Source organism: Gossypium arboreum, chromosome 13 (assembly GCF_025698485.1).
Source record: "Gossypium arboreum isolate Shixiya-1 chromosome 13, ASM2569848v2, whole genome shotgun sequence".
In the NCBI taxonomy this organism is placed as follows: domain Eukaryota; kingdom Viridiplantae; phylum Streptophyta; class Magnoliopsida; order Malvales; family Malvaceae; genus Gossypium; species Gossypium arboreum.
Window position 1 is genome coordinate 6,129,369 of NC_069082.1, and position 25,978 is coordinate 6,155,346.

General features: G+C 35.9%; 1 pseudogene; it reads right to left on the bottom strand.

Annotated features, from left to right (window-relative positions):
• The window catches only part of LOC108462334 (L-type lectin-domain containing receptor kinase IX.1-like), a 30,480-nt pseudogene that overhangs the window by 3,993 nt on the left and 509 nt on the right, over nucleotides 1–25,978 (bottom strand).

Genomic DNA, 25,978 nt, shown 5'->3' on the forward strand with positions numbered 1-25,978 from the left:
CTCTTTTTCTTATTATTTTTTCTTATGTTTTTTATTTATATGTATAAATGAGGGAATGAGTCTAAGAACAAGAAAATGAAGCTAAATCACCTTGGATTCGCTACTTTCGTTCTCCGATCTCTGATATTGGACTCTTTTCCTGCTTTTGATATTGCTAGTGTCTATATTCTATTTTTTGTATATTGGAAAACTAATATTGCTTTTTATTTCACAAGTGCCGATCCCCTTACAAAGGTTTTGATTTTGCTCTTTTATAGCCATTTACATGTTTATTTACCATTTTTTTCTTCTTTGTATGGCAGACAAACGGCGGTGGTAGTGCCACTAGCATGAAGCGATGGTTGAGTTAGAGACCCTAGGTGCGGCGCACCTAGGGTTTGAAACTTTTATTATTGCTTTGGGCCACATTATTTTGGGTTGTAATGGGTTTTGGGCCCAAAAATTGGGCTTGTACAGCTGCCCCTCTTTGCTTGTTGTCGTGTAACGAGAACAGAGCAAAGACTTAAGAAAGACCAATTTTTGCCCGGTCTCATCGTGTCTAGACTTGTTTAGCGCCCCTTTTTCCGGTAGCTTTATTCCACTCTTGTTGCTTCGCTTCGTTTCACTATTCCACTGCAACTTCAAGAAGGCAAGGTTTGTTTTAATCTGCCCTACTGCAACTCTATGGAGATAAGACATGTGACTTCAATCAATTCCGTTGAAACTTCAAGGAGATTTGCTGTGGCTTTTAGCTGCTCCAACACTATTTCAGGGAGAAGATATTTGATTTTCAGCCTGTTAAGGCTTGTCGTCTTTGATCTATTTCCCTACTGCTTAGGGTTTTAGATCTGTAAACTCAACCTGTTACCCTACTGCTTGGGGGTTTAAGGTTCTTCGTCTTCGGTTTGCTCTACTACTGCTTAGGGAGATCAGATCTGCAATTCAACCTGTTACCCTACTGCTTAGGGGTTTAAGGTTCTTCGTCTTCGATCTGGTCCACTACTGCTTAGGGGGTTAAGATCTGTAAATCTTCAGCCTGTTACCCTACTGCTTAGGGGTTTAAGGCTTGTAAATTTAGCTTGTTACCCTACTGCTTAGGGGGTTAAAGCCCATCATCTTTGATCTGCTTCCTCTCGCAACTCTAGAGAGGTGAGATCTGTGATTTTCAACCTATTACCCTACTCGCTTAGGGGTTAAGGCCCATCTTCTTTGATCTGTTTCCCTACTGCTTAGGGTGATGAGATCTACAAATTCACTGATTCTAGGGACATGACCTTTAGAATCAGTTCCATGTATTTATGCTTATGTCAAAGAATTGGGATGTTATGATCAAAATGAATCAAATGTTCCTAATTAGATGCACTTATGAATGATCTATGAATGTATGAGCGCAGCATGTTGTGAGCGTGAATCCCTGTTTAGGTTGCCATTGCTCTTTGTTCATCAAGGTTCCTTCACTGAAATGGTATCATGTCTTCTTGTTCAGCTTAAATTTTGAATAGAAAACCCGAAGAGGTAGTCCCAATTTAAACTCTTTCTTCTCGAGATGCTTCCAATCTTTGAGTTTGGTTAGTTCTAAATAATAGTCCTGTTTGTGTTCTGTACTATTTAGAAACTTTCGAGTAATATGCGAACTCTTTTTGTGAAAATGGCTTTAGTCCATTAATCATCATTTCAATGCAAAATGCTTGAAAAGATCATGACAAAACCGAAATTTATCGAAACAACATTTGAAGGGAATATATTAATTACAGTCAACAAACATTTTTGGAATACAAAATGGATAAAAGGGAATAGGTGCCCAGATATCGCAGCGTGAGTTTCTCTCAGATCGACTTCTTGAAGGCTCCTTTTTTGCCCAATATGCGCTTAGGGATCTAGAGTACTCTTGCGATGCCCCAAGATGTAACATCTCTCCTCCTTGTTAATTTAGGTACCATAAGACCATCGCATGCCCCACCTTTGATCAAAATTTGAATTGCCCTTTATGGGTTTTCAATTCAAAATCCCTTTGGTCTCAAGATGCTCTTTGCGAGTTTTCACCCTGGCCTCTCTCCTTTTTTTTTTTTTTTTTTTTAGGCGAAGTATTTCTTAACCGAATCCGAATTCACGGGATAGGATAAGGTCTTGCCATCCATTTCAGCCAATATCAATGCTCCGCCAGAAAAGGCTTTCTTCACCACATAAGGCCCTTCCCAATTCGGCATCCATTTTCCTCTCAAGTCTTTTTGTATGGGCAGGATCTTTTTCAAGATTAGGTCTCCTCGTGGAATTCTCTCGACGAACCTTTTGTCGAAGCTCGCATCATTCGCTTTTGGTACATCGACCATGGTGAATAGCCCGTAGCCTCTTTTCTTCAATCAAATTCAACCGATCGATCGGATCGGATCCATTCTCGCTTCATCCAACTTTACCTCGACAAAACTCTAAGGAAAGGATCTCGACCTCGATAGGTAAAATTGCCTCCATTCCATAAACTAATGAGAAAGGCGTTGCCCAAGAGAAGTTCGATAGACGCTCGATAAGCATAGAGGGCAAATGGTAGCTTCTCATGCCAATCTTTATAAGTTTCATCATCTTTCCTACAATCTTCTTGATGTTCTTATTGGTCGCTTCGATCGCACTGCTCATCTTCAGCGATACGGTGACGAGTTGTGGTGTCGATCTTGAACCGACCGCAGACATCCGCTATCGTGCTATTATTTAAATTCAATGCGTTGTCGATATGATCCTTTCTCGCATTCCATATCGACAGATGATTTCCTTTTAGGAACTTGCTAATCGCCGATTTAGTGACATTGGCGTATGAAGAGGCCTCCACCCATTTGGTGAAATAATCGATGACCACAAAGATGAAACGATGCCCATTTGAAGCTTTTGGCAAATTGGCCCAATCACATCCATGCCCCACATCGAGAAAGGCCATGGCGAGGTCATGACATGCAGATATGAGGGAGGCACATTAATCTTGTCTCCATAGATTTGGCACTTATGATATCTTTTGGCGTAGTTAATACAGTCTCCTTTCATGGTGGACCAATAATAACCGAACCTCATAATTTGCCCGCCATTGTAAAACCATTAGCGTGTGTCCCGCAGATGCCCTCATGGACTTCTTCCAAGATTTTCTTAGCCTCAATGGCGTCTACACACCTTAATAGTACCGATCCTTCCTTCTTTTGTACAGGATCTCCCATCTAAGACATAGTCACCGCCGCCTTCTCAACGTTCTTCCGTCATTCTCGGTAGCTTGGTTAGGGTACTCACGATTCTTCACATATCGTAGGATGTCGTGGTACCAAGGGTGATCATCATTTTCTCTTCTTCTTCAAGGTTGTAACAATGAGCCGGGCCTCGTAAATGCTTATTTGGATTGGTTTCACATCTTCCGTTGGTTCACCTTGATCACGAAGCCAAAGTTGCTAGGGCGTCGACCATCCGATTTTCTTCTCGTGGGAGGTAGTAGAAGACAATATCATCGAACTCTAATTAACTCAAGGATTAACCTCCGTAATTGATCAATTTGGGGTCTCTTGTCTCCCATTCACCTTTGAGTTGATAAATCACTAGGCGTAATCTCCATATACCTCTAACACATTGATTTTACGCTCTATGGCCGCACGTATTCCCATGATGCATGCCTCAGATTCTCGCCATATTGTTCGTGCAGTCAAAATCTAATTTACTAGTGAATGGATAATGATCTCCACTCGGGGACACCAGAATCGCCTGATTCCGCTACCCATGGCATTTGATGCTCCGTCAAAGTTTAGCTTCAGGGTGACCCTCTTGAGGGTCTTCTTCGATGGTTGCTATGCACATTAGATCTTCATTTGGGAAATCAAAGTTCGAGGCTCGTAGTCCTCTAGGGCTCACTGGCTAAGAAATCTGCTATTGCACTCCCTTTACTACTTTCGGTTCACATAGACTATATCGAATTCGAAAGTAGAATTTACCATCGGGCCATTCTCCTGCTCAAGGCGCTTGACTCCATCAAGTACTTCAGAGGATCCATTTTAGAGATCAGCCAAGTTGTATGGTACAACATGTATTGTCTCGATCTTGGTTGTCCAAATCAAGGCACAGCACAACTTTTCAATGAACGAGTATCTCGTCTCACACTCAGTAAACTTTTTACTGAGGTAATATATCGCTTTTTCTTTCCTTCCCGATTCATCGTGTTGGCCAAGTACTCATCCCATAGAATTTTCAAATACCGTCAAATCTGATCAATGGCTTATCCGGATTAGGTGGTGTCAATACTGGGGCATTGGACAAATATTGCTTAACCTTGTCGAAAGTCTTCTGGCATTCCTCGTCCCAACCACCAGGGTTGTGTTTCTTAAGGAGACGGAATATGGGGTCACATTTTTCAGTTAGTTGTAAAATAAACCGAGCGATGTAATTTAATCTTCCTAGGAATCCTCAGACTTCCTTTTGAGTGCGTGGTGGAGGTAATTCTTGTATGGCTTTGACTTTATCTCGGTCAATCTCAATCCTTTTTCACTAACTATGAATCCAAGTAGTTTTCGGCACGGCTCCAAAGGTACACTTCGCTGGATTGAGTTTTAGCTGGAATTTTCTCAACCTCAAAAATAATTTCCTCAAGACTTGCACATGCTCCTCTTCAGTCCGAGATTTGGCGATCATGTCGTCAACATAGACTTCAATTTCTTTATGCATCATATCATGAAATAGGGTTACCATGGCTCTCGATATGTTGCTCCGCATTTTCAATCCGAACGGCATTACTTTATAGCGAAGGTTCCCACATGGTCACAAATGTGGTTTTATTCATGTCTTCGTGGATGCATTTTGATCCGATTGTACCTCGAGAAACCATCCATGAAGGAGAAAAGTGAGTAACTTTCTTTGTGTTGTCCACTAAGGTGTCGATATGAGGCAATGGGAAATTATCTTTCGGTGGCCTTGTTTAAGTCTCTGTAGTCTACACACATCCGTATTTTCCCATCTTTTTTAGGGACGGGACGATGTTGGCTACCCATTCGAGTACTTAACTACTTGTAAGAAACCAGATCAAATTGCTTCTTGACCTCCTCTTTTATTTTTAATGAACATCGGGCCGCATCCTTCAAGTTTTTCTCGAATCGGCTTGCATTCTTCTTTGATGGGGAGCCGTGTACCACAAGGTCAAGATTTAGCCCTGCATATCCCGATATGACCATGCAAAGACATCCTTGAACTCTTGGAGTAACTCAATAAGGTCCCGCTTTGTCTCTGTGGTGATGCAAGTTCCAATCTTTACTTCTCTTCTTTCTAGTTCATCTCCCAAGTTCACGACTTCTACGGTCTCTTCGTGGGGTAGAATCTGTTTCTCCTTGCGCTCTACCATCCTCGACAAATCGGGGATAAGTTACAATCATCGTCATCTCCAAAATCCTCGGATCCTCTAGACACATATCGCTCAAAGGGAGACTCGAATTAATAGCAAGGTCACTCACATCGTTGATATCTGGAGACCTGTTTTGGGCAGAAAGGAAGATGCAAAGAACAAAAGAATCTAAGAACAATGGCATGTACGGTATGATTATGAATGAAAGAATATTTGCACTGAATAAGACGAAAGGATGCATTTCATTGAAATAACGATTTCGAACATAGACCTATTTCACAAAAAGACACTTATTACTCCTAGGCCTAGGGTAATAAGCGTGTTTTGGGCATTACTCTGTGTTAGTTTTAAAGACTACAGGAATCTCTTCCGCAGTCTAATTATTCAAAACACTTTCTGGCTCATAAGGGCGAATGCCAGTCCCATCCTCTTCTCCAGTTCCTCCTTCGAACGTGGCATTAATGCTGAAGTTTTCCCTCATTTCTTCGGTGGACTCTTGGCCTGCCAATCTTCCTTCGGCATAAATAGTTCCTCCTGACACAAATGTTCTGGATATATGGGGAAAGGTCATTGGCTTCCATTTAACCTCTTCCCCGTTCAAACGCGCTCTTCTCCTTTCTCGTTTCTTCTCTTGCTCCTCTTTCTTTTGTCTTGCATCTGGCTTGAATCCTAAGCCAAAGCGGTCCCGTTTGTCTGTGAGCATAGGTACTTTGACCCTTCCTTGTAGGCTTCTTCCAAGTCCTTTTCCTGGCAAGGCTCCCTTCCCAACCATCAGTTGTAGTCCCATTCTTGTGGTTTTGGAAAGTCTGGGTGTTGGGACTTTATTTCCTTCGACAACAAAGGTCGCATTTACGAATTCCAACGATCGAAAAGAACATTCTATGGCTTCATCATCTGTCCCCACATATGGTGCGTTGCTGGTAACAGATGCAATGATGTCTTCCTCCGCATTTATGGTCACCAATCGACCTTCCGTTATAAGTTTAAGCTTCTGATGTAATGATGACGACACTGCCCCTGCCGAGTGGATCCAAGGTCTTCCCAATAGGCAATTGTAAGAGGGTTTAATGTCCATTACTAAGAAGTCTATCTCAGACGTGCTAGGACCGATTTGAAGGGTAATTCAATCCTCCCATTACGTTTCTTTCAGTACCGTCAAACGCCCTTACTACATTTTGGCATGTCTTCATATGGGAACTATCCACGGGCAACCTATTCGGTGTGGATAGGGTAAGACGTTTAGTGCTGATCCATTATCGATCAAGACCCATGTAATGTGTATCCCTTGCAACGCGTGGTAATGTGCGTGGCCTTTGTGGACCCCATGCCTCCTAGTGGTATTTCGTCGTCGTTAAAGAAAATAAAATTGTCGTCACGATATTGTTGACCAAAGCGGTCCGCTTTGTTGACAGAGATGTCATGCGCGACGATGTCTCGTTCAAGACTTTCATTAACGCATCTCCGATGCGTTTCGAGCTCAAGAGTAAGGCCAAGACCGAAATGCCACCGGTTGCTTATGTAGTCGTTCAACGACGCAGACTCACTGTGTTTTAAAATTTTAAGAATTTCGCTTCATTCTCGATTCATCGACTCATTAACTGGCGATTCGAACTCGACCATCTTTTCTTTCCTTTGCTCTACTGTCGGGACCTTTTCTTTGGCAATTTTGGTTCTTGTGCCTTCGAACATAACGTCTCCCATGCGTGTAAAAACCTACATCTTGGTTTTCTTGTGAAGCATCGGCGGGCTCTTCTTTCCCGGATCGTCACATTGCAACAGTAATTCCATGGTACCCTCTTGCTATCTTTATAAGGAAAGCAACGGCTTCGGATCATGACTTTGGGTGCGACTTGGGTCCCATCTTCATTAGTTCTTAAGCGTGATATGATAACCAATGGGTGGTTGATTTCGCAAGCGCTTTCGTCAACCCTTCTTCGGAGGCACATACGCCTCGCTTCTTCCGGTTCCCGACATATTCAAGAATTCCAGCTCCTTATTATCCATCAATCCTTGTACTAAAGCCCTGAATTGGTGCATTTACGGATCTCATGGTCCTCTTGATCGTGGAACTCACAATAATTCTTCGCTTCGAGGCTTAACCCCGAATTCGCACCATCAAACCTCTTTCCCCATTTTCTTCCATACTTCTTTCAACGGGTATTCACTACGCAACATTCATCTTAATTTCCTTCCCGAACTCTCGATTATGGCATTTATACCCTTATCCCCATGATTCGGTAATGGGTTTTCGCACTAGGTGTATCATCAAATTTCACGATGCCCATGTTGATGAGTCTTTCAACTAGCTTCTTGAAAGTGGTGCGCTTTTCTATCGAGTGCCTGTGGCTCTCGCATGGTATTCGCATTGGGCGTTTATGCTGTACCACTTGGGGAATGGGGTTGCATTGGCTTTAGATAGAAGGCGACACTACATGGGCATCGAATAAGCTCGTACAATTCCTTGTAGGACATCGAGATAGGAGTAAACCGGACTCTTTCCGTGTTAGGCCTTGGGTTGAAGTCCCGTCTTGCGGAGCCCTGATGGCTGGTAGTCACCACCTTTGGTTGGCTCATGGTGACTGGCTTATTATACATACTCATGTTGTTCACATCGTTCTCTTTCCTTCGGGGTTGATCTCTTAGCACTTTCCTCGCTTCAATCCTTCCACATCTTATCGCGTTTCTATCATTTCTCCGACATTACTATGTCCGGAAGCTTTAGTAGCGCCCCTAGCATGTGGTTAATGAATGGAGCCTTCAACAGTATTGATAAAGAGCATGGTCGTTTCTTTCTCCGTAAGAGGTGGTTGAACTTGCGTTGCTACCTCTCTCCATCTTTGGGCGTATTGCCTAAAACTCTCATTTTCTTTCTTCTCCATGTTTCGTAATGTGACTCTATCGGGGCCATGTCATCACGTGATATGATCGCTTCATGAAGGCTCGTGCTAAATCCTCCATGAGCTGATCTGTTGACTGACTCACCTGGTTGTACCACCTAGAAGCGGCCCCAACCAGACTTTCCTGGAAACAGTGGATCAATAGTTGGTCATTATTGACATAGCCTGCCATTCGTCTGCAGAACATAGTGATGTGAGCCTCGGGACAGCTAGTCCCGTTGTATTTCTCAAATTCTGGGGTCTTGAACTTGGGAGGAGTACCAGGTCTCGAACCAAACTTAATTCCTTAGCGTCGATTCCACCACGATAGTCGGTGTTTTCCATTTCTTTAAATTTTTCTTCCAACCATCTACATCTTTCCTCAAGCTCTCTCGGGAGTTCTACCCTTGTCTTTTCTGCTTCTATTACTTCATCGAGATTGAGGACCACGTGGTTGGTCGGATTGTCCCTGATTGGAGCCCGAACCGGTCGATAATTCATCCGTGCCGAGACACCGGTTTGAAATAGTTGAGGCCTGATTGTGACTGATGGCCTTCTTGGGTACACATCAGGTTGTGTCTGAACGTCTGCTGGGACAAACTCTGGAGGGTAGACGGGATCTTCGTTGTCATCTCCATTATTGATTATGGGGCTTTTCCCTTTTTCTAATCCACCAGCCAATAGACGCGTTAATTGATCCATCATACTCCTTTGGGACTCCAGCATCTGGTCCCTTACATCTTGCTGGATTTTGGCCAGCTGTTCTTGCATACGTATTTGTAGTTGATCCTGCATCTCTTTTTGCATTTGTTCCAATCTTTCTAACCTTTGATCCATTGCTTTTGTTTTCCCTCTTGTACCGTAACGATGTTCCAGGGTAACTGCCATGATTTTTAGGGTTTCTTGTAAGTTTTAGTGCGTATGATGCAATGCTGATGCATGAATGCAATGAATGAGATGGATGCAAAAACAGCGTTGATTCCAATTCGATTTCATTAGAGTAACTTTTCTAGAAAACAAGTTTCTTTACATAAAATAGATTACATATAAGGCTTGGCCCTGATACTTAAGGCCTTAACCTGTCTAAGAAGCCAAGCTAGCTTTTGGCCTCGGTCCGACTCTGACTCGTATTTTAAACTCAGCACATCGGCTTGTACTGCTAACGTTTGCAAGTGGTCAGCCACTTCTCGTACTTGAGTCAAAGCCTCACCCATGATGTAGTCTCTGCTCCTGACTTGGTCTTGGGATTGATGAAGTTGCTTCTTCCATCGCTCGTTATTTACTTCGAGGAGTTCTATCTCAAGTTCACGATTTTGCGTATTGCTTTTGAGTTCTTCTATATTCTTTTAAATTCTTCGATTACGCTCGACTAGCTTTCAACTCGATTGCGTAATTACGCGAGCGATCTTGGTTCAATAACCTTTCTAACTCGATATCCGGATCTTTAACCCTTCTTTCTCATTCGACTTTCTATCAAACTTCTTTTCGAGTACCTTCTCGAGCTTGAGCATCGCAAAATTTTTCCTCCCACCGGTTGGCTTTGCTTTGCTCTTCTTTAACTTCATGTCGCCATTGTTCGGATGTTTTTCCTAACCCAATGGTTCTCATTGATCTGCTGCACTTCTTATAGTCCGTTTTAAACCTGTCTAAGTCCTCTTGACCTTGTTTTTCCCTTTTCCGAGTCTTTCACTTCTAGTTTCGGGCATCGACGCCTAACCCTAATCGCATCTTTTCTTCTTCCAAATGCTTGATCCTTTTTCTAGCTCGCACTCTTTCTCTCGAAATCTTGCTCGATGATTTCCAGCTCGGATGGGATTACTTTCAAGTGCTCTTCTATTGACCGAGGATTCCTTGATCCGATGTAGGGATGTTGTCGTTAATCCTCCGATTTCACCATCGGTCGTACTCGGGAGTAGTCATGGGATTGGCAGCAAACTTCTTTATTTTACGAGTTTGGTTCCTGCATTTGATATCTCGCGAACTTTCTTTTGTAATTATTCCCGTGAACGTGAACTCGCACTTTGGGCTAACCCGTATGTTGGTGGTGTAAACCGTCGGATCTGTATTGTCGCAATGCAAGCAGAGGAGCGATCCGACGGCTCCCCATACTCCTAACAAGGAACCCAATCAAAATCTCCGTGATCGATATAATATTTCATCGGGGACCATCCACGGGCTCTCCATTCAACATCTTCTTCTCGCAGATTTTGAGAAGCTGTCATCCAATTTTCTTCATTACATCATCTCGCCTCGGTGTAGCCACTAACTCTTTCATGGAGAGTAATTTTCGAGAAGATACGATATGAGACCTTTTCCACTTTCCAAAAATGGTGTGGAACCAGGATAGCAAGAGTGTGCACATCCAATAAATCTCCTTCACCGCTTCTTCTACAAGCATTTAATGATCTGAAAGTTTCCGCCAAGATTGCGGTGCAGTGTGGTTCCTTTACCCAACTTATCAAAAGGTCAACAACAACCTCGTCTACATGCCCCAAAGCCTTGGGAAGATGACCATCCATAGATGCTCAAGGCGAAGACATCTACCCTTTTCTTCACGTCGGGTGCGCTAAGATTAGATCCTCAGTTCCTCCATGGGATGCATTTACAATCTCCTTTTGTTTGATCCGGTTGTCACCCATCGCTCGCTCATCCCGTGATGTTCATCGCTTTTTGAAAATCTTTGGGACGCTTGGTGTCCGGTATAAATTCATCTATCTCAATCTTTGGGCAACGGAGCAAGGTCGTATTCTTCTATAGTAGGTACCAAATCTACCTTCCCGAAAGTGAAGCAAGCGTAAGCGTAATTCCAATATTGGGTAAGGGCTCAAACAGTGCTCGTCTACCTTGACATCAAGCGATAAGGTAAATCACCGTAATGACAATAGAATAACTGCTTGACCTCGTCGTCCCATTGGTTCCATATTTCTTTCAACTCTTGGAGATTATTCGGTTACGCTGATCCGAGTGAGATTCCATAGCTCGACACATACCCTTGGTAAGATCTGTCACCTTTCTCTTGTTGTGTTGTCTCACCCATATCCGGACAATAGCGTTGTCTTCTACTTTATCAAAAACCCTTTTCCATGATAAGCTATCTATTTAGGAACCGAACACGAATCAACACCTTTTATGATGAAAATGCCATGCAAATACAAATGAAAGTAAAACAAAGCAAGTCGGTGTTTATGCACGTTCAAAGCAAACGAAGAATAATAAATATAGCACTTGCTCAGTAACCACTAGGGTTTTGAGTGGCTCTACCTAGGTGGGTTCTTAAGGCTCGCTACATGGGGTTTGATTCTAGAATAAGGGTACTGAACCAGCAGATTCCTCGATCTTCACCCATTATAGGCTCATATGCATCGAGTTCGGTTGGGGAATACATTTCCCTATGGCTGCACGGAGATGAAAATCTCACGAAGACGTAGGTACGGATGTATCCCAAAAGCGATCCACTATCCTGCACGGAGGTGAAAAACTCACGAAGGAGTAGTTTCTCACTCTCACTTAAAGGGGTGTGACCACAGCGGCCATGCAATGCAATATGCAAAACTATTTAAAGACTCGAAACAACGCAGCAGGTATTGTACCACAAAAATAGCTGATGAAATGTAATGAAAGGATCGTATTTCAAAACCAAATTTTCAATTTTCGATAAAAAAGACAAGAGTTAATCAACTTGCGGCTTGACTCTCTCATTCGCTTCCCCAGTAGAGTCGCCAAGCTGTCGTAACCATTTTTTTGAAAAATGGGAATCGACTCGGATTTTGAAAATGAAAAAACAGGAGTCGCCACCAATCCTTTTTTGATGAGGTGTGATTGGATCACCTTAAATTAATCATTTTAATAAAAGTTAAGATTTACTAAAACGATAACTTTTGGTCTACGAAATTCAGAAAACGAGTTCGGGAGTCGGTTACGCACGAGGAAGGATTAGCGCCCTCGACACGCCCAAAATTGGTACCTAGTTGATTAATTAGTGTCTTAGTGTCGAAAATTTAAAAATTTGAAAGAATTTTGAAATACGATCCTTCTTTATAAAAAGCTCAAGTGTTAAAGACCTTCTCGTCTCAAAATATGAAATGTCACATCCACTAAGTTAGGACACGACATCTTGAATTTTCGAAAGCGAGCTTGCCTTTTATATAAAATTTGCGTATTTTACTTTATTAAAAGGGTACTCGATTATTTAGAGTAAACGAGAGAAATCGAAACTCAGTAAGTTAAGGTACGTTTTCTCGAATTCTCAAACGCCGAATATCGCCTTTATTTTAAAACAAATTCTTATTTCGAGGTGACAAAATGTCATACCCAGTAAGTTAGTGCATAACACTTCGCATCTTCGAGAATAAGCATTTTTCAAAACTCGTATAGCGATTTAAAAGAGTATTCCGTTATTTAGGTTAAATGAGAAAAATCGAAACCCAATAAGTTAGGGCACGATTGTCTCAAATTACCAAATACGGAATATCACTTTTATGAAGGAATTATTTTAAGGTATTGAGTGAAAAATATGATGTGATTTATTGTAGAACATAAAACCAAATCTCACGAAGATGAAAATCTCACGAAGACATAGGTACGGATGTATCCCGAAAGCAATCCACTATCCTGCACGGAGGTGAAAACCTCACGAAGGAATAGTTTCAAGGCCCCACTTAAGAGGGTGTGACCACAACGATCATGCAATGCAATATGCAACACTATTTAAAGAATCGGACCAACGTAGCAAGTATTATTTAGACCACAAAAATAGCTGATGAAATGCAATGAAAGGATCGTATTTCAAAACCAAATTTTCAATTTTCGATAAAAAGACAAGAGTTAATCAACTTGTGGCTTGACTCTCTCATCCCAATCCCCAGTGGAGTCGCTAAGTCGTCAGAACCATTTTTTGAAAAAAACGGGAATCGACTCGGATTTAAAAAAAACGAAAATTAGAAGTCGCCACCGATCTTTTTTTGGTGAGGTGTGATCGGGTCACCCTAAATTAATCATTTTAGTAAAAGTTAAGATTTACTAAAACAATAATTTTTTTTTTTTTGGTCTACGAAAATCAGAAAACGAGTTCGGGAGTCGGTTACGCACGAGGAAGGATTTGCACCCTCAATACGCCCAAAATTGGTACCTAGTTGATTAATTAGTGTCTTAGTGTAGAAGATTTGAAAACTTGAAAGAATTTAAAATACGATCTCTCTTTGTAAAACATCAAAATATTAAAGACATTCTCGTCTCGAGGCAACGATACGTCATATCCAGTGAATTAAGATAAGGCATCTCGAACTTTTGAGAACGAGCTCGCCTTTTATTTCAAAATCGATGTATTTTAACCTCTTTTAAAAGGATATTCGGTTGGTTAGGTGGTCGAGGAAAATCGAAACCCAAGAAGTTAGGCACGCTTTTGCTCAAATTTCCGAACCCGAACATTGCCTTTATTTGCAAAAGATCTTATTTCAAGATATCAAAATGTCATACCCGTAAGTTAGGGCACCACATCTCAAGTTCAAAATAAGCATTTTAGACTTGTATAATAATTTAAAAGAGTATTCGTTATTTAAATTAAATAAGAAAAATCGAAACCCAAGAAGTTAGGGCACGATGATCTCGAATCACCAAATACGGAATATCACTTTTATGAAAGAATTATTTTAAAATATTGAGTAAAAACATAATATGATTCATAGTAATATATAAAGAATGATCATGATATTAATAATAATGTATAATAATGAATGACAATAACAAGCAATTATAAAAAGATGACATAAAAGCAAGGTTAATAATACGTAAATATAGACTAATGCGTGAGGAAGTGAAATGGTCGAATACGCAAGCAAATAGATAAATAAATAAATAATGGCAAAATGAAATGACAATTATGGCGATGATAAGGATATAGAAGTATATACATATATGTATTAGGTGCATACATAATAATAGAAGTAATAAGAAACATATGGGAAAAGTATATATGTACATAAATATAATACAATATTAAAAATGCATATGCATGGCGTATATATAAAAACATATACGTGATATAATAAAATATATAGTATATATATATACATGTTAGTAATAATAATAATGATGAAAGCAATAATGCAATAGTGACGACAATACAAGATATAGTAACGATAGTAACAATACAAAGATAATGATAATCTGAAAAAATATTACATAAACATATATTGAAAATAGACATACATATGACTAATAATATGAGCGATATATGCATACTTTATATAAAGGGTATATGTCCATGTATAAAATATAATAGGGTGAGAATAGATATAACAATAATATGATATAAAGCATATATATATTTATGTTATGATATTAAAAGACGATATATATTAGGAATAATAATAATGATAATAATACTATATAGATATGGTAATGTATAACACAATTATTAAAGATATATACGTAACATTATAGAAGAACGTAATATTAAAAGGATATATATATGATACACATATTAAATAATAATAATGTTAGAAAACAATTATTAAAGGTATTACCTAAAATACATACGTATGTTAAAATAAAATAAATATATGGTAATATTAAAAAGATGTGCGAATATATATTTGGATATTATACTTAATATATAAAAGAATATATATATCTATATATATATATATATGGTATTAAAAGGAGAAATATGCATAATATATATGTATGTATGTATAAAATATAGACACAAGATAGTATTAACACATATATACATAACATGGAGCATAATACCTATATATTAAAAGAATACCTAGGTTATATACAAACATATTAATAAGAATTATAATACTAAAACTATTAATAATATCTTTATAACACATATTTATAAGTATCAAATAAAAATGATAATAATGATCAATTAATAAAGATACAACCATAATAAAATGCAATAAATAATATCACAATTAAATTAGCATAATGAGGAAAAAGAAAGGACTAAATCGAACTAAAAATGGAATCTTGAGGTCGATTTAAAATAAATGAAGAAAAAGGGATTAATTTGGATACGCGAGCAAGCAGGAGGGACCAAAGGGAAAATATCCTTCCCTAAAACACGACGTTTTATACAGACTAAAATGAAATAGAAGTAAAGTTATAGGGCAAAATTAAAGAAAAAGGAAATAGCGAGACCCTATTGAACTAAGTCTCGAGGCGGAAGGACCGAGGCACAAATAACCCTCGGTCAAAAACACGCGGATCCCGGCATAGGCGGGTCGTGTTCGGTCTTGGTTAAACGACGCCGTTTTACGCTCAAATCAAGGCCCAAACGACGTCAGATTGTCCCTTTATAAATACCAAAATCTTGGCAAAAAATCATTTCTCCAGCCTCTTTTAAAAAAATCTCTTCTCTCCTCCGGCTAAACCTAAACCGCCAAGGAGGCCTACCAACTACCACCGTCAGCCATCAGTAGTTCGCTGGCCCGCCCACGTGTACTGGTGGCGAAAATCGCTTTTAGGGTAATTTTTTCTTTTTCTTATTATTTTTCCTTATGTTTTTATTTATATGTATAAATGAGGGAATGAGTCTAAGAACAAAATGAAAATGAAGCTAAATCACCTTGGATTCGCTACTTTCGTTCTCCGATCTCTGATATTGGACTCTTTTCCTGCTTTTGATATTGCTAGTGTCTATATTCTGTTTTTTGTATATTGGAAAACTAATATTGCTTTTTATTTCACAAGTGCCGATCCCCTTACAAAGGTTTTGATTTTGCTCTTTTATAGCCATTTACATGTTTATTTACCATTTTTTTCTTCTTTGTATGGCAGACAAACGGCGGTGGTAGTGCCACTAGCATGAAGCAGTGGTTGGAGCCAGGAGACCCTAGGTGCGGCGCACCTAGGGTTTGAAACTTTTATTATTGCTTTGGGCCACATTATTTTGGGTTGTAATGGGTTTTGGGCCCAAAAATTGGGCTTGTACAACATAAATTGGATTTCAAATTATAATAGTCCTTCTCATCAATCCACAATCTCACAGCATCGCGTCCAGAGAGATCACCGCTACTCCATGCAAGATTCTCACCATAAGGCCCTCCTGAATGCACGAGGTCACAGTCTGATATCCTCTTTTCGGCATAGTCTGCTGCGTACCTAGCCACCACATTGCTCCAAGTGATGGGGCCAACACCAACCGCCGCACGAGCTGCGTTGTGTACATTCAAGAAGTCTTGAGGTGACGAACCATTCTCCGCAGAAGCAGGGTTTGGCGCAGCTGCCACCGTGACATATTGGATCGAACCTGGTTGAGTGGCTCTATGGAACCATGTGTTCCCATACGGCTGAACAGAGCCAAGACGACCAAACTAAAGGCTACTGAAATCTTGCATAACTCCATATGATATCCGAAAGAGGCCCTTTGCTGCCTGCTCAATTAGCTCATCAATTATAGATCACAAATGTCGAGTTACAGGTGGGCCTAACCGTCAACTAAACGATATGTGGCTTAAATTATGCGCAATACAGCGGGGCTGATTACCCCAACTTTCACGTCAACGAACAAAGCGAGACTCTATTGAGAGAGCTAGTGAACTGTTAGGGACAAAAATGAAAGACTGATTATGTATGAAGCATGGACAATATGAGTACGGTAGGATATGGACATTGTGATACGATAATTTTTAGAAAATGAAGACACGGCAGGATATGACAATAAAAAAATATTTTTATATATATTTTTATATTAAAATACTTAATGTAAAAGAAAATATTGATTTTTTCTTTTTTTTGAATAGAAGCTGAAATTTTATTCAAAAGTCAAATAAAGCCCAAAATAAAAAAGTCATTAAAAGGCCCGAAAACAAGCTTATAACCAGCTAAATAAGAGAGGGTGCTCTAGAAATTAACTTCCTAGTTTCAGTCGAAAAAATCTAAAGGCACAGCTCCTGAAAAGCAACAAGTTCTTGGAAAAACCCCTCTGTGCTTATTTCTTCTTCAATTCCAAGTTTTCAACAGACCCTTCTACTACCTCTGTCTCTTCCTACCCCCAAAACTTATACATCCATCTAGTGACTAAGACCTCTTCTATCCCTCTCCACCTCTCTTCTTACAAACTTTAGGGACACCATCTCGTAAACACCACTGTTCTCCGAACTTCAAGCCCTCAAAAGCGAAGTTTCATCAAAATTCCAGCCGTCGTCCGTCAGCCACCATCTACTTTTCTTGCGTCTGTCACGTGTCCGTTTTTAGACACCCATGTTGTGACCGTGTCGAGACCTCGTCTGACCTCCTTTTTTTTTATGTATTCCAGCGTGCTCCGTACGTATCTGGCGTGTCCGACGAGTATCCGTGTTGGACACACGTACGACACCGGTACGAGGAGTGATGAACCGTGTCCGTGCTTCCCAGCTGAGTGACTATAGAGTCAAAAGATATATACCATTAAAAGATTGATGGAATAAAATTTGCATGGGAGCTTGGCTATCATAAAATACAGGTGGAATGCGACGATGTTGTTGTCGTCTTGCTGATTAACTTGCGCAGGAAACAATGGGAGGTCCGAGTGATCTATGTATATGGCGAGGCCAACATGGCAGCAGATCAGATCGGATGGCCAAACTCTCTGCTGAAGCACATCCTGGGCTTACCAAATATCAAATTCCACACCAAGACATGTTCACCAGCTGTTGCTTAGTGATCGTTTAGGGGCAACTCGTATATGAGACTGTCCAGCTTAGCTATTTATGTCCTAGAGTATAATGGACATATGTACAGTGGATTTCAAATTATAATAGTCCTTTTTATTAATCCACATTCTCACAGCATCATATTCAAAAAGTTGAAAAGCAAATTCTATTTTTATTAGATAATTGAATTTAAATGAGTGAATTTCAGTATTTTTTTTTTCAATCAAGCTTTAATAGTGTAATTTAAACTTAAAATGCTAATGAGGCTTTTTGATAGTGTTAGCAAATATAATTTGACCTTAAATTACTAAAATTCATAATTAATTGAAAATTTGAGGTCGTATTTCTAAAATCTGAAATAACATGTATTAATACGGTATCGATTTTTAAATCTTACAATGATGCTATAATTTTTCATGTATACAAATTCAATAATTATCTTTTTTTATTATTTTTAAAAGATAATTTTATAGGTACTCAATCACACTCTTAATAAGACCTTAATCTTTAAAAATAATATTTTTCCCATAACTTTGCAAATATCATCTAGCTAATTTCTCGGTAAAAATGGGTTTTGACAACGAGAAAGGATTATATGAAATTATAATTTCATGTCACCCTTATCCCTTTCTAATAGGAGAATGACAAATCAGATTTTTCTTCCTGATTTTTAGCATTTTCAGTTGAATTTGAATTTTTTTCAGAGAAAAATGCTGAAAATCAAGAGGAAAAATCTGATTTATCATCCTCCTACGTCGAATCATTGTTTCATACAATCCATTCTTTTCGACAACATACACGGTTGGTTTATATAATTTTACATTTAACCATTAATAATTATTACCATTTTATGAAAATTAATTACTATTATTTAATTCAAATAACAAATAAATTTATGTTAAAAGATTTTTGAAAGCATTTTTAGCAAGTATTATTGAATGTCTAATACTTAGCATTACAATATTTACGAAAGACATACTGAGGATTACAATTTTATACAAAATCATTCAAATACAGGAATATATCAACTTTTCAAAAAAAATCATTTTTAGAATTATTTTTATAAAATATTTTATATTAAACAAATAGACCTTAAATTTTTTGTTAATTTTTTTCAAATATCTCATCAATCAGAAAAAGATAAAAGACCTCTCTAATCCTCTCAATTTTGAAATTAAGAAAATTAGTCTCCTTCAAAAAAATTCGAAGCAATTTAATTTCTATCAATTTGAAAATGAGCAACTAAGGATAATTAATCGCAAAGTTAGTATCTTCTATCAACTGTACATAATTTTGATTAGTATAATAACAAATTTAGCATTCAATATTTACATATTTTGTCATTTTTCCTTTAATTCTAAAAAATTCAACAAATTCAGCCTCAACATTTACACAAATGTTGCAAGGTAAACTTGTTAAATTAGGATCAAATTGACAAAATTTGTAAACTTTGAAAGCTAAATTGTTATTACACCAATCAAAATCATGTACAATTGACAAAAGACAATAACATCGTGATTAGTTGTCCTTAGTTACTCACTTTTAAAATTGATAAAGACTAAATTACTTTGATTTTTTCAGAGAAACCAGTTTACTCAATTTCAAAATTAAAGAGACTGAGAAATCTTTTTCCGCATCAACCTTTAAACTTAAATTATATATATAGATATAACTTAAATTGAATACTTAAACCTTGGACAGATAATATATATACTAAATTTTTAAAAAAAGCCATTTTAAAAAAAATTATGGAAATAGGCTGATTTTTTAAAAATTTACGGGAATTGGCCGATTTAAAGAAGCAATCCCACATTGTCTATGAACAAACTGTAAACTTATTTATGAGTCTATATATACACATATATCATATATCACATTACTTAAGAAAATAAGGGAAATAAGGCTTTAGGTTTATATAAAGATTTATTTTCTAAGTTTTATTTCCACATTAATAATAGGTGACAGAAAAATTTGGTGCTGCCACTTTTAGTGTTGAATGTTGATGTGGCAAAAATGATTTCTAATTGGAAACGTTTTACTAAAATTGGCTCATTCTCATAAATTTTTAAAAATTTAACTTATTTTTGTAAATTTAAAAATAGTTTTTGAATTTATTCATATATATATATATATATATGAATTTCCACTTATCTCTTCTTTAAAAAAAAAACTTAATTTACACTTATCTGTTATATAAAAATAAAAAATAATTTGTACTTATCAGTTATCAGCTCCATGTATGTGTGTGTATATGCGCGAAAAATTGTACTTATCAGCAATATAGAGGACAGTGGTTCAAAATTAAAAAAGAAAAAGTCATATATGCCAAATTTTGCTATCAGTCCCTGTACTATAGGTAAAATATGAGTTTAATCTTTATACTCTAATTTGCTCCATTTTAATCTCATTGCTTTTCCAAATCAAACAATTTTAGCACTGTACTTTTTTATTTTGATATTTCAATCTTGAATTAAATAATACCAATTAAATCTGTTAGATTAAATTCTGCTATTGGTCTTGTAAGTTTTTTAGATTTAGTCTTGATCCTCCAATTTGATCAGTTCTAATCCTTATGTTTTTGAATTTTTATATTTTAATATTAACTCGAACAACATCAATTAAGTTATATAATGTGGCTTTTTGTGAATATTATGTAAAAGTAGCAAGCTAACATGGTGATACACATATGATAATATGTTTGATTATTTTAGAAATTTAACTTAAAAATTTCATAATTATCACTCAATTAAAACTGAAGTTTAAAAAACTGAAAATACAGGGAATAAAAATGAATAAATTAAAGTTTAACAACTAAATTTGTAATTTACATATAGTATAATGACTACTAGCAAATTTGGCATATATATATGTATGGGAATGGGAGCAAGAAGCTCCTTTTCTCTCCTTTGTAGATAAACATTTTATTGACAATTGTAGTTTATTCGTACATGTTTTACACTTTTTATTAAATCCCAAAACTATACATGAATTATGATTTAATATGCAATTGTATATATAAACTTTGATTTTTGCAATTTCATACATGAAATTTTGATTTGATTCAAATCCTGTAAATTATTAACACAATTATTGATATAACATCATTTTATGTTTATATATTGCATATATAAATAATTATATTAATCCAATATAAAAATAAATTTATGTATTTATTTCTTTAAATGTGTATGATTAAATTAAAATTAAAGTTTTAAGTACACATTTGAACTACAATTAGATTTTCACGTGTATAATTACACCAAATTAAAATTCATATATACAATTGCACATTAAATCAAAATTAATGTATAAATTTAAAATTTATCTCTTAAATTTCATGTCCAACATAAAACAATCAACATTAATTAGGAATTTATGATAGTTGGTATCACGAAAACGCTACTTACTATATAATATCACTAATATGGTTTCTAATCAAGTTTCACATTGAGTTATTTATTTATTGACTAAATTATAGACTAAATGATTTATAATTTATAATTTGCTCAAAGTTTTGTACTCTTCGTATTTAGAATTTAATCTTTATACTTTTATTTTTAATAATCTAGTTCCTCTACTTTTTGAATTTAAAATTTAGGTCCATTTGTTAATCTTGTTAAAATTCTTAAAAATATATAATTTTGTAACAGATCTAAATTTAATAAAGAATTTTAATGGAGCTAATAATTCTTAAAAATCACATTTATCATTTTAATTAGAATAAAGTATTTAGACTGACTAATGAGATTATAAAAGTTGAAGTACCAAATTATATCAAAATTAAAGTATAAACAAAATATAGAGATCAAATTGAAATTTAACCATTCTTATAATCTAAAAAATAGAGGATTAGAATTAAAATTTACCCATTATGTCCTCATGTAGAAAAAAAAATAGACAGGTATTCCTGTGAAAGGCTCTGGCTTTCCTTAATTTATATATTAGAGAAGATATAAAACATTAAAACGAATATATATATATAAGAGTATTTGATGCAACTCTTTTAACTCTACACGTAAGTGTTTTCTTTGTCTATTTTTTACTTTTAAATTAAAATTTAAAAACTTAATTTGTAGAGTTAAAAATTAGATTTGATGGTGTGTTTGATGATAATTTTATTTAAAAATCTATAAAATAAAATTTATATATAAATTTGTCAATTTTGATTTAAACTCGAAAATCTAACTTGATCAAATTAAACTTAAATTTAACTTAACATGATTTGATCATAAAATTAATAATTTAATGAATTTGATATTAACTTGAATTGATCAAATCTGAATTAACTTAAGCCTAAAATAATATAAACCCAAAATATTCTTAATAAATAAGAACACATGATTTTGGTTCCATTTGTTTGATTGAAAATGATTTACGGAAAATGATTTACTTTTCTAGAAAAGCTAATATTTTCTCGGTGTTTGGATGAATCAGATAAAAGATTTTTCGTTGTTTGGTAGATTTCTTTAAAATATTTCATAAAAGTTGTTTTCAATTAAACAAAAATACATTTGAGATTTTCTTTTTTTCATTGTTTAATTGAATTTATTTTTATCTATAATTTTATATTTTAAATTGTTTTCGCATATATTAAAAATATTATGTTAAATTCAGATTCATTACAACGTCATTTTTAATTACATGACTACTAAGTGAGTATTTTTATTTAAAATGTGGCATTAACAAAATTAACAAAAAAATTAACGATGGCAATAATTGGGCTTGATTTTTAAATTTGAAAAGTAAAGGACTAAATTCTTGAAAATAAAAGTACAAAGACTAAATTACAAATCTGTGAAGTGTACATAGACTTATGATATATTTTAACCTTTATACTACAAAATATTTATTATTAATATATTTATAATTATAATAAATATTTATTATTAAAATATTAATATTGAATATTTTAATAATATGTGAATAATATTATTTAAAATTATTATGTAACGCCCTAATTTTCTTATTTCTGCTTCTGTAAAATTTTTACACAGATGACTATATGTTTCAGTGGTTAAGTATTTTAGGTGTCATTGAGAGGTCATGGGTTCAAGCCTTACCTTTAGTAATTTTTGTTATTTTTGGATTTAAGCCTTATCTTTATTCAGTGAGCTTATATTTAATTGTCTGTAATTCTATATTAGAATGAGTCTACTGGTTTGAGTGGTAAGGAATTTGGTGTGTTGGAGGTCTTATGTTTGAATCATTGCGTTAGCATGGAGTTTTGATGGAATTTAAATGCTGAAGTGATTGAAATTAAGGGGTTAGTGGGAAGTTAGGGCATATCAAAATTGATTTTTATTTTTTGTTATTTTCCTAAAATTCCCTTGGCTTTTGACGTTCTTCCTTTCTTTTCCAAAAAACAAAATCTTTATTTTCTGTTCTTGTTATTTTCTTCTCTTGCTGGCAAAGTAAACTTTTGTTCCGTTCTTCCTTCTATTATTAATCCTTGCTATTGGGGCGTTACGAATCCTTTTTTTTGGGGTAATCAGTAAGTGGGTTTCCGTTTATATTCTTCTAATCATTATTCTCAGAAGGATGAATCGTTGTTGTATTTTGTGGTGTAGGTGAAGTCGACAAACTCTGATTTTCCTTTCAGTTGTTGGATCGGTGTTAACGGTGTTTTTCATCCTCGGTAAGTCAAGTTTTGGTCGACAAATTAGTAAATGTAGTCGCTAAATCGGTGTTTGGTATGCTGTTTTTTTAGGTCTTGGAAGGCTCGGGATAGTATTCGCATCAAAACACTACTAGGTGTGTACCCGTAATGCAGAAAATGAGTCTTCGGCAAAAGTCAAAAAAGAAACTGTCGGCGCTACACAGGCATGTGGTCGCCCATTGTGCGAGACACGATCGTGTGGTGGCTCGAGTGTGGTCATGTAGGCCACACGGGCATGTCACACAGGAGTGTGGATTTTGGGCCAGGCCGTGTGGGTCACACGGGCAAAGGCCAATCTGGGCATATGGTACGGGCGTGTGAGCCCATAATTTTTGAAATTTTCCCTAGGGTCGCATGGGTTGCTTTGATCGACTGTGGGTCTACGATAGGGCCAGTAAGGGATAACTATACCCTAAATTGTATTCTAAAACATTCTAATAGACTGAACTCTGTAAGATACTAATATACTAAATGTATGCCTGAATATATTGATGTATGTGTATTTGATATATGTATTAAGCATGATGAGCATGCTATATCTGTATCTGATTTCTGTATTTGTTATTGGGGTGGGAATTTATGTGCATAAAGGAAGTATCTGATAAGCGTTAATAGCCTATATTCTGGCAGCTTGGCTGCATATACATTCCGATATATGTCTTAAAGGCACAATGTAGTGTGTAGGGATGTGTGGGTGTTTAAAACCTCACATGGTGTGATGGGATGGTCGAAGATGGTGTGTAGAGGATAAGGGTATGACTTATGCATATTTGTATCTGTAATATGAATATGGATTTGATTCTGAACCTGGAACTGTATCTATTTCTGACTGTGTGCCTAAATCTGTATGCTTGTATGTTTGATTTCTGAGGGTTGCACACTAAGTTTACGTAAACTCACATATGTTGTCTGTTTTGTTCAGATAATCCACAGACCTCGGCGAATAGGTGCGGTGGAGCCTTGCGGTGACCACTAGTCCACGAATTGAGTTAATTAAGGGTTTCAGTTTATTTTCTTTAAAGGTTAATTTCGGGAGTTTTGTATCATTTGGACTCTCTGGATTGTTCAAGTTTTTATTTGGTTTGTTATGCTTTTACTTTTACGGCAATGTTTGACTAAAATTATGGTTTTATGAAATCAAAGGTTTTTTCGAAAGTACGATCTAGATTTTTCAAAATATAACTGTTTTAAAAGGTCCGCTGCAAATATTGTTTTGGTAAATGAATTTATTAAATAACGTTATCAGTGATAATTATAAAACTTGGTTGATTTATCGAAACAACACTGTTTTCAAAACTCATTCCTTGTGACGCCATTAGATTCGGCCATAACGTCTATTTTGGGTTTGGGGTGTTATATATTATTTTTAAAATTTATTATTAAAATAAAATTGAAATATTAAATAATTTATTAAAATAATAAATTATATTTATTATATTAATAATTTATTATATGACTAAATATAAATAATTATATATATATGTTTAATAATATTGAAAATATAATATTTTAAATATTTTAAAAATAAAAATAAAATTTATTATCAATATACTACTATTAAGCTTGATTTAAGTTAATTTTTATATAAAAATAAAATTATCTATATATGAGTTCTTTTCCGGAAAATGACTTACGCTTTTCAAAAAGGTAAGTCATTTTACAGGAAAAATAGCTTATTTTACCTTATCCAGTAAGTCATTTTCCGTTGACCAAACTATTTTCTGTGGAACAAACATAGGAAAATGCCGAAAACATTTTCCGTAAAACCTTTTACATGTAAACAAACAGATCCTTTATGTGAAAAATCCTTTCAGGAAAAAACCACGGGCAGAGGAAAAGAAATTCACTGATATTGAAAAACGAATGATATAAGAGAAGTTTTGACTATATCTATTTAAGTGTTGAAAAATCCTATTCTAATTAAAATCAAATAGAAGAAGTATAGTTGTATACGAACTCGCATTGTGCATTATGGTCCGTACTCCAGTCTAGTTTTGTGTTTAATAGGTATCTGTTATTTCTTCAACAAATGATGAGATTTAGGTCACACAATCTCTAACATAAATAACTTTAACTTGGGGTACTCGAAAGCAAATTAACCTAAAACTTTTAAGAATTATATTGACTTCATGTGAAACCAACTCCAGCCGTCCAATTTGTTAATGGTACTAATGCATATAGATATAAAAATATGTTAAATACAACTATAACACCGAGGAAAAAAACACCAAGATGGTACGGATATGATAAAAAAAATTTTAGAAAATTAAATTAATAAAACGGACCTCGATTTTATTAACAGAGTTGTTTTCACTCTCAAAGTCAGTCCAAGGATTCTCTTATCTAACTCTCTCGAATACCAATTTCATTCTACTCGCTCTTTTTAGCCGACACTTGTCCTGTTCAGCACAACTTTGTTACGTTGATGGACACAGATGTCTGTTCAGTGAAGCGAGTAATGAATAACAAC